Below are 9,790 nucleotides of genomic sequence, written 5' to 3'. Positions count from 1 at the left end.
TTTCCCCCCCCCCCTAAATTGCACTAGCTATAGAGAAATAGAGTTAGATTTAACTGAGATTAGTATTTTGTTCTTTGAATCTACATATTATGTTTTGCCAAGCAGTTTTATTCTGATCCCCAAAGAGCAGGGCCATTTGCCAAAGGAATAGAACACTTAGTACCTCATCTTTCTACTTATGTGCACAACTAAGAAGAGCTTTGCAACAGCAAGATTGAGGTTTTTAAAACCTCTAATGTGAAAGTTGTATTATGTGAGCAATTTTAGTAGCATTTTATATTAATACTGCATGCTATCACAATTCATTTTCACCAATTTAAAGAAATATGCTGAACACTTCAGTAAAATGGTATAATAATTATACTTGCATGCCGTAAGAGTGGAAGCAAATGCTGAAAATATATAGCACCAGTACTTTAAGAAGAACAACTTATATGTAATACAAATGACCACTTACTATAAAGTATTTTATTATCTGCAACTGGTAGAGAGATAGCTGCTTCACTGAGCTTCTGTTTGATTTTTACTACAAAATTGATAAAGCAGTACAGACTGAAGTTAGTAGATGTTTGAAGAAATAAATATAATGTCATATATTTTATCCAGGAATTGTACCATTGCATTATTAAGGGCATTTCTTCTTTTAAATTGTATTCATTTAATTTAATTACTGGGCATTCACTTGATATAAGCATACAGAAATTCACTATGTAATACATGCTATTCATTGTCATATCTGTAATATTACTTAAATTTAAGGGTCATTCCAGCATTTTTGAAAAGAGGTTCTACCATTTACAACATCATGGATGGAACTGGAGACCATTATGCTAAGTGAAATAAGCCAGTCAGAGAAAGATAAATATCACATGATCTCACTTATTTATGGAATATAATGAACAACATAAACTGATGAACAAAAACAGATCCACAGAAAGAGAAACATTGATCAGAATGTCAAACCTCAGAGGGAAGGGAGGGGAGGGTGGGGGTAAGGGGGAGAGATCAACCAAAGGACTTATATGAATGCATATAAGCCTAACCAATGGACACAGACAACAGAGGGGATGAGGGCATAAGTGAGGGTGTGGGGGGTAATGTGGGGATAAGGACACATATGTACTAACTTAATCAATAAAAAATTTTTTAAAAAAGAGTAGAGGTACTCTCGTTAATGCTCAAAATGGTGTTACCAGAGGTAAAGCAAGTATTATTAAATATGATTGCAACCATTAGCAACACAAATTGAATTCTTTTTTCCAATAAAAAAGCTAGTTCAATATACAGTCTCAATTTATAAGGATATATCATTTCCAAGTCACAGAGAAAGGAACTTGAATGGTTTACCAATTTTTTTTACTATGTGCCTTAGATATACCTCACTAAAAACTGGTATTGGACACAATGAAATGACATTTGCAGAATGTAATATTGTAGTGACAGTACTGAGATTGATTGCTACAAACTCTTTGAGTATTAAATAGTTACATCCTAATTATATAGAACATTGGTCCAATAACAAAATAGAGAAGAGCAGCTGGGAATTTATTTCATTCAATGTTTAAACACAGTTATCCATTCTTTACATTATTTTCTGCAGATAAGTCCCCTTTTTATATTAAAATCTGATGGCAATTAAATTCAGGTATTTTTCCAAGCTAATGTATGAATAGGATGCTGAAGGCCATCACTATACAGCATACTGCAACATAAGAACTCTTCTGTTCCCCAGTTCTGGTGCACTTCCAAAATATACCCAACAATCCAGTTTTATTTCTGTCCAGGAGGCTGGATGCCAAGGATCAGATATAAGCATAGGTACATATAAGCAGCAAGATTATAGTCAACAGACTGAAAATTTAAAATGGCAGACATAGTGAGGCCAGCGAAGCCCCAGCCACATCACCCTTCTGGGCCCAGGGCAGAAAAGCAATTTGTTCTGTTTTGATAAGATGAGAGAAATAACAAAATATTTTTCCTGCTGATTGGGGATGGGAAAGGGGAGATTTTCTTAAAGAATTTCCTTTAGTAACTGAGGAGGAATGGTATCTTATACACTAGTGGAAGGGCTGGTGTTAGCTAGGAGCATGAAGAATGTATTCAAACAGAAAAGAGAGCAGAGTACATGAGCATAGATGCCAATAATTAGGTGGGGGTGGGGGGTAGCGAGAGCCTATGACATTTCTCTTCTGATTGCTTCAGTTTTCTCTGTGAGATAGGAAATAATGTTAATAGATGAGAATGAGGATGTATAGGAGGGGTTAGAGTTTGGCAGAGAGAAGAAAAAGTATGAAAGTTATCTGGGAAACTGTTAGAATGGAAGGCTCAAGAAATACAGTATGAATACTGGTCAGTATTGAATGCCTCTTGAGATTCATGGTCATGAATTTAAAGTGAGACTGCTAAGCATTATTACAGAGGTGGGCAAAAGTATGTTTACAGGTTTTTTATGGAAGATAATACAATAATTAATAAATAAATATTGCAAGAATAAACTCTGCTTCCTGTACTCACAACTGCAAGCCTACTTTTACCCACCCCTGTATTTTTCCCAGCCATGTTCAACTGCATGAATGCAGACATTTTTTACACTAAGTATTGTATTAAACCAGGGTTGTAGTTTTGCTAAGTGAATAGGAGCAACATAGTGGAGGACATATTCAAGGTAGTGATTATAATAATTAAAATTAAGGCTCAATAAGTAGCAAAAATAAGTAGCAAAAGTTTGCTCAATTATCCATACAAGACGACGTAATAAATTTTAGTATTAATGTGTAAAGTTGTTAGTTTACTATTAGAAAAAAAAACATTTTTTAAATGGAAAACAGAATTGTTAGGCTATTTGGTTCTAAATATCTTATTTATTTTATATGTTTATGAAAATAGCAGCATATTTTAAGGTGACACACTTGAATATAAAGTTGGTGATTGCTATCTTTTGGTTTGATAGCTTTTTCAACTACCGTTCCATATCATTGCAAAAAATAAGCATTTACTTAACTTTTTAGAGTTCACAATTCTCATTTAATATTATTATCTGAACTTTAATATTAAATGTTTTAATTTAAAAACATTCCCCTATTTATCATTTCAGGCACAGCATTTTTATGACAACCATAATTTTGTTGAACAGGACAAGTTTTTCCAGTTATTTTCCATACTTTTCTACCATGTTACCACATCCCTCATTGAAGTAAATGAAATTAATAAACCATGTAGTAGCCGACCACCAATTGTTTAATTTTTAAGTAGCAAATCATTTCTTTACAACTATTAAGGGTAATTAGTAGTTCTATAAGTTTTAAAAATAGAGAAAATTAAACATGAAATACAATCTCAACTAACCTAAAACTTTATTAATTTTAGCAACCCACTCAAAGACCCAATTTTAATCTTCTAACTGTAAAAATAATCCTAATGTGTTTCTCTCTTTTTTTATTACACTATATGGCAGGTACTAACAAGTTATGAGGTGCATATACTTTAAATCAACTCGAGATGTGATAAGTCACTAAAAATAGAGGAGGATTCAGAGATAGAAAATTTGGAGTTAAATTAAATTCTATTAAGGCTATTTTGTAATAATAACTAAATTATTGATATTTCTTATATTTTTCAAATTCACATTCACAAATAATTAATATGCAACTTAAAAAATAAAGGTCGGTGACTTTAAAATGAAGGAAGAAATTAGTAATGATGCATTCTTCTTCTATTCCAAAGGCATGTGTAAAAGGTCCATTGAATCAAATGATAATTAGAAAGATCAGAAGGAGAGAGTAGTTAATTTATTTTGTTTCATTTTAATCCAGCTTATGGATGGTAAAAAGAAATGTGTTAATGATTTTAACTAGCTGTATGCTATTAAAGATTGCTTCTAACCTACCAGGAACCTCTGTGTATATTCACAAAATAAATTTACCTATTATAATAATTTTTAAATTCTTTAAAACCTACAAAGTATTTGCTCTCTAAATATTATAACGGCTGTCTTCTTTAGTTTGTCATTAGACTTTCAATATACAAACAAAATTAGGGAAGATAGTTGAAAGCAGATATTCCATGTACACATGACCGAAATATTATGTCATGTATTTGTATTAATTACTTAACCTAATAAAATTTAGATTATATTTAACAAATCAAATCATATTTTGATAGATTACACAAACCTTGAAATAACAAAAAGCTTGCAATAATTAGCCAATAAAACCCACAATTATTAAAGCATACTATTCCCACAGTATATATTATGTGATAATTCTTTTAAAAATAAATGTTAAATAACAAGTAAAATGAAGCACAATTACTAGGATAGCAGTCATATCTGAGATATTCAAGTGTTAAGCTTATTTTTAATTCTGAGTCTATAGTCCTCAATATCTTTTAATCATGATACAATTTAATAATAATTTGTATATTATTTTACACAAAGCAAATGGAATATAATCACATAGAAATGTATTTGGAATATACTGCAATTGTTTTTGAAACTAAGAGTCAAATTATGAATATAATTGTGGTATTTCTATCAGAACTTTTATGAAGTTTATAAATTTTGATATTACAAATATCTTTCTTAGTCATCACAGTACTTAATTTCACAATTATGTTCTAAGTAACATTGGTCCCATGATAAAGTAATATATATTCAATGAAAATAGGTTCCAATAGTAAAGTATGTCTTTTTTTAATATATATATATTTTATTGATTTTTTACAGAGAGGAAGGGAGAGGGATAGAGAGTTAGAAACATCGATGAGAAAGAAACATCGATCAGCTGCCTCCTGCACACCCCCTACTAGGGATGTGCCCACAAACAAGGTACATGCCCTTGACCGGAATTGAACCTGGGACCCTTCAGTCCACAGGCCGATGCTCTATCCACTGAGCCAAACCGGTTAGGGCGTAAACTATGTTTTTTGAAGATTTCAGTGCAGAAGGTCACATGCAAGATTATGATAATGGTTCTCAAAATCCTGAAGAAGATAAATTGATGTCGGTTTTTTTAAACCTGTTATCAGAACTATTTGACTAATGTATTTTTTACATAAACCTATGTTCCTTTAAATAAACATTGCATCCATATGTAAAAGCCAATTAAAAACAACTACTCAATTCAGTAAAAGTACTGAAAAGGCTTAGTTAAATTTATTATATATATTGCTGGTTTAAAAAACATTTTAGGGGTTGGGGGACCAAGGTGGTGGCATAGGTAAATGCCAGGACTCGCAACTTCTCACAACCAAATAAAAATTACAATTAAAATACAGAAAAATTTTCATTTAGAATAGCCTTAAATCCGGCTAAATGTAAGTCCTACAACTAGAGGAGTAAAGAAGAAAGCACACTGAGACTGATAGGAGGGGCAGAGACACAGAATGGCTCATCCATCACCCACATGAGGCATGGTTTTAATCAGGAGGGATATCTTGGTTGAGGAGACCTCCCGTGAGGAGCAAGTGGTATCAGTCCCACGCCAGGCCCCCAGCCCAGGTTTCCAGTGCTGGGAAGAGAAGTCCCCATAACTTTGGGCTGTAAAAACCATCAGGGATTGTGGCTGAGTGACACAGAGGCTGCTGGAGTTCCAGGTGTTCCTCTAAAAGGGCCAGTCCATGGACTTACATGACCCCCCTTCCTCTGGGCTCTGGCACTGGGGCAACAATTCAGGGGGGATCCAGGGACCTACAAGGAGGAACTGGATTGTCTGGCATTGGGTATCAACTCAGGAGCAGCTTTCTCTCAGACAAAAGTGCTGGAACTTCCCCATCACAGAGCTGATTGGCAGGCACTATATCTGAGTCTCCATCAACCTGGCCCACACTTTCCCCCCTGCCCTGGTGATTCCCTGAGATCCCACCCCACCTAATTGACAACCCCTCCCAAAGTGCTTGCAGTGTCTTTTCCATATGAATGGCCTGTTCTGTATCAGGCTTCAGACTTTCCTAAAATATCACAAATAAGCAGCAGCTGGACTCAGTGTGTCACGTACCTCTTCATAAGTGGCCCCATGCCCAACACTAGCAGCAGCTTGCCAAGGTTCATAGCTTGGCCTCTTCAGGGCATCTCTAAGACCAACACAAGTAGCAGCCATCTGCAGATTAGTCTGTAGCTCATGCTGCATTGCCCCAGGCAAGGCACAAGCAGTGGCTGACTTTGCAACTGCTGGGATGCCGCAGAGACAATTCACCCGGTGGACAGCTTCAGACCACACCAGATTACAATTCTACCACATCCATGAGTGGCACAATCAAGGGATGGACTCAGTGAGCACCAAAGCTCCACTGAAGTAAGGCCTGCTCCACAGTGGTGTCTCCTGCACAGCAACTGTTCAAATGCAGTTCTTCACAGCCAATTGGCCTGGAGGTCAATTCCTCCCAGTGATGCCAACAGTAATCAAGGCTCAACTACAAGAGGACAGTGTACTCAGTCCACATTTGGATGCACCTAGAGTGTCCAGCTCATGTGACTGGGGAGGCTGAGTCACTGGGCCCTACAGGACACCTACAAAACCCGGCCACTCTACCAAATCCAGAAGACATAGTACCCCTACCTAACACATAGAAACAAACACAGGGAAGCAGCCAAAAGAACCATGTCACAAATGAAAGAACAAAAGAAATATCCAGAAAAAAATTAATGAAATGGAAGCAAACAAACAACTAGATACAGAGTTCCAAACAATGGTTATAAGTATGCCCAAGGAAATTAATGAGAACTTCAAGGAACTAAGTGAGAATGTCAAGGAAAGTAGTGAGAATTTCAAGAAAATTAGTAAGAACATTAAAGACATTAAAAAGGACCAGTCAGAAATGAAAGATACACTAACTGAATTGAAGAATAATTTACATGATATCAACAGTAAAGTAGATGATTCTGAGAATCAAGTCAACAATTTGGAACATAAGAAAGTAAAAAACACTCAATCATAAGAGAAAAAATAAAAAAGAATCCAAAGATATGAAAATAGAGTAAGGAGCCTCTGGGACAATCTCAAGCATACCAACATTCACATTATGCAGGTGCCAGAAGAGAAAAAGAAAAAAAACACAAGATATTGAAAACCTATTTGAAGAAATAATGACAGAAAACTTCCCCTACCTGGTGAAATAAATAGACTTAAAGTCCAGGATGCCCAGAGAGTACCAAACAAAAGGAACCCAAAGAGATCCACACCAAGACATAACATAATTACATTGCTAAGGGTGGCTTAAAGAAGAGAGAATCTTAAAGCAGTAATAATCAAGCAGTTAATTACCTAAAATGGAGTGCCCAGATGAATATCAGCTGATTTTTTTCAACATAAACTTTGCATGCCAGAAGGGAGTGGCAAGAAAATTCAAAGTTATGAATAGCAGCGATCCACAACCAAAATTACTCTACCCAGCAAAGCTGTCATTTAGAATTAAAGATCAGATAAAGTGCTTCACAGACAAGAAAAAGTTAAAGGAGTTCATCATCACCAAATGAGCATGAAATATTGAAGGGTCTTCTTTAAGAAGAAGAAAAAATATAAAAATATGAATAATAAAATGGAAATAAATACATATCTATAAACAAATGAATCTATACATCAAAATAAACAAATAAGAAATCTAATGAACAAAATGAACTGATGAATAAAATAGAACCAGATGCATGGAAACATGGGACATACTGATAAATTTCTGTGGAAAAGGGGGAGGTGGAGTGGTAAGATATTAACCAAAAAAATTATATGCATAAATGCATTACCCATAAACACAGACAATAGGGTAGTGAAGGCCTGGGGTAGGGTGGGATATGGGTGGAGGAGGTCTGCAGGAAGCCACTGCTTGCCAATACTGTAAGTGCACCATGAACACAGAAGGCCGATGGACCTTGGGCATTAGCCAGGCTGAGCTAAGCACCTCCTCTGTTGAGATAGTGGTGGCTCAAGGCAATTCCCTAACCTGATAATACTTTTACTGTTTACCAAACTTTACCTTTGATATGCCTGTACACATTGCTAAAGGGCAAATGTGTACTCAAGTAAATAAATAGTGGATGAGGCCAGAAGTCAGTGTGCCTCTAAATTCATATTTCTTGTATAGTATTTTCATTTGTGCATCTGCCCTTTCTTCATATCTTGAACGTCGCTGTGAAGGCCTTGGCAGAGGTCAAGGAGGTACATCTGTAATACTCTCAACAATAAAGATACATTTTTTAAAATATATTTTATTGATTTTTTACAGAGAGGAAGGGAGAGGGATAGAGTGTTAAAAACATGGATGAGAGAGAAATATCGATTAGCTGCCTTCTGCACACCTCCTACTGGGGATGTGTCTGCAACCAAGGTACATGCCCTTGACCCGAATTAAACCGCGGACATTTCAGTCCGTAGGTCAATGCTCTATCCACTGAGCCAAACCAGTTAGGGCAAGATACATTTTTTTAAAAAATAGAAATCCTGTAGAGCTGGATAGTTGAGTGCCAAGTAGGTTGTGTTGAGAGAGCAGGCAGAGTGGTACTTAGGAACAAGTTCCTGCAAGGCAGTGCAAATTATATGCTATAGACTGCATGTTTGTGTCCTTTCAAATTTGTATGTTGAAACCTAATTTTTAATGTGATCATATTTAGAGGTGGGTCCTAGGGAGATTATTAGGTCATGATGGTGGAGCCTTCATTAATGGGATGAATGCCCTTATAAAAGAGACTCTAGAGACCTCACCATGTAAAAACACAGCAAAAAATGAGAATCTATGAACTAGGGCAGTGATGGTGAACTTATGACATGCATGTCAGAGGTGACATGTGAACTCATTTTTTTGGTTGATTTTTCTTTGTTAAATGGCATTTAAATATATAAAATAAATATCAAAAATATGTCTTTGTTTTACTATGGTTGCAAATATCAAAAAATTTCTATATGTGACACGGCACCAGAGTTAAGTTAGGGTTTTTCAAAATGCTGACACGCCGAGCTCAAAAGGTTCGCCATCACTGAACTAGGGAGTGTGCCCTCACCAGACACTGAATCTGCAGGTGTTTTGATCTTGGACTTCCAGCTCTCAGAACTTTAAGAAATACATTTTTGTTCTTTACTTTATTATTCAAAGAAAATTTGCATTAGTTTCAGGTGTGCAGAATAGTTGTTAGACAGTCATATACTTTACAAACTGTTCTCCCTGATTTTTCCAGTATGCACCTGGCACCATATATAGTTATACAATAATATTGACTATATTTCCTATGGTGTATTTTACATACCTATGAATATTTTATAACTAAAAATCTGTACTTCTCAATCTATTAACCTTTTTTATGTAGTCCACAAATCTCCTCCCCTCTGGCAACCAACAGTCTGTTTTCTATATCTATGAGTCTGTTTCTGTATTGTTTGGTCATTTATATTGTTCTTTAGAGTCCACATATAAATGAATTCATATGGTATTTGTCTTACTCTGGATGACTTATTTTATTTTATTTATCACTAGAGACCCAGTGCACAAAATTAGTGCACTGGGGGGCTTTGTCCCTCAGCCCAGCCAGCACCCTCTCCAATTTGGGACCCCTGTGGGATCGGGCCTAAACTGGCAGTCAGACATCCCTCTCACAATCTGGGACTGCTGACTCCCAATCGCTTGCCTGCCTGCCTGCCTGATTGCCCCTACCCGCTTCTGCCTGCCAGCCTGATCACCCCCTAACCACTCCCCTGCCAGCCTGATAGATGCCTAGCTGCTTCCCTGCCAGCCCAATTGCCCCCAACTGCCCTCCCCTGCTGGCCTGGTCACCCCCAACTGCCCTCCCCTGCAGGCCTTGCCCCCCCCC

At 36.4% G+C, this 9,790-nt stretch overlaps 1 pseudogene; it reads right to left on the bottom strand.

The window, feature by feature from the left end:
* Positions 1-1,601: 1,601 nt before the first annotated feature.
* LOC102256569 lies at positions 1,602-1,924 on the bottom strand (annotated as a pseudogene).
* Between the last annotated feature and the right edge of the window lie 7,866 nt (positions 1,925-9,790).

Source organism: Myotis brandtii, unplaced genomic scaffold (genome assembly GCF_000412655.1).
Source record: "Myotis brandtii unplaced genomic scaffold, ASM41265v1 scaffold1707, whole genome shotgun sequence".
NCBI classification, from domain to species: Eukaryota; Metazoa; Chordata; class Mammalia; order Chiroptera; family Vespertilionidae; genus Myotis; species Myotis brandtii.
This window is presented reverse-complemented; position numbering and strand designations above follow the sequence as displayed.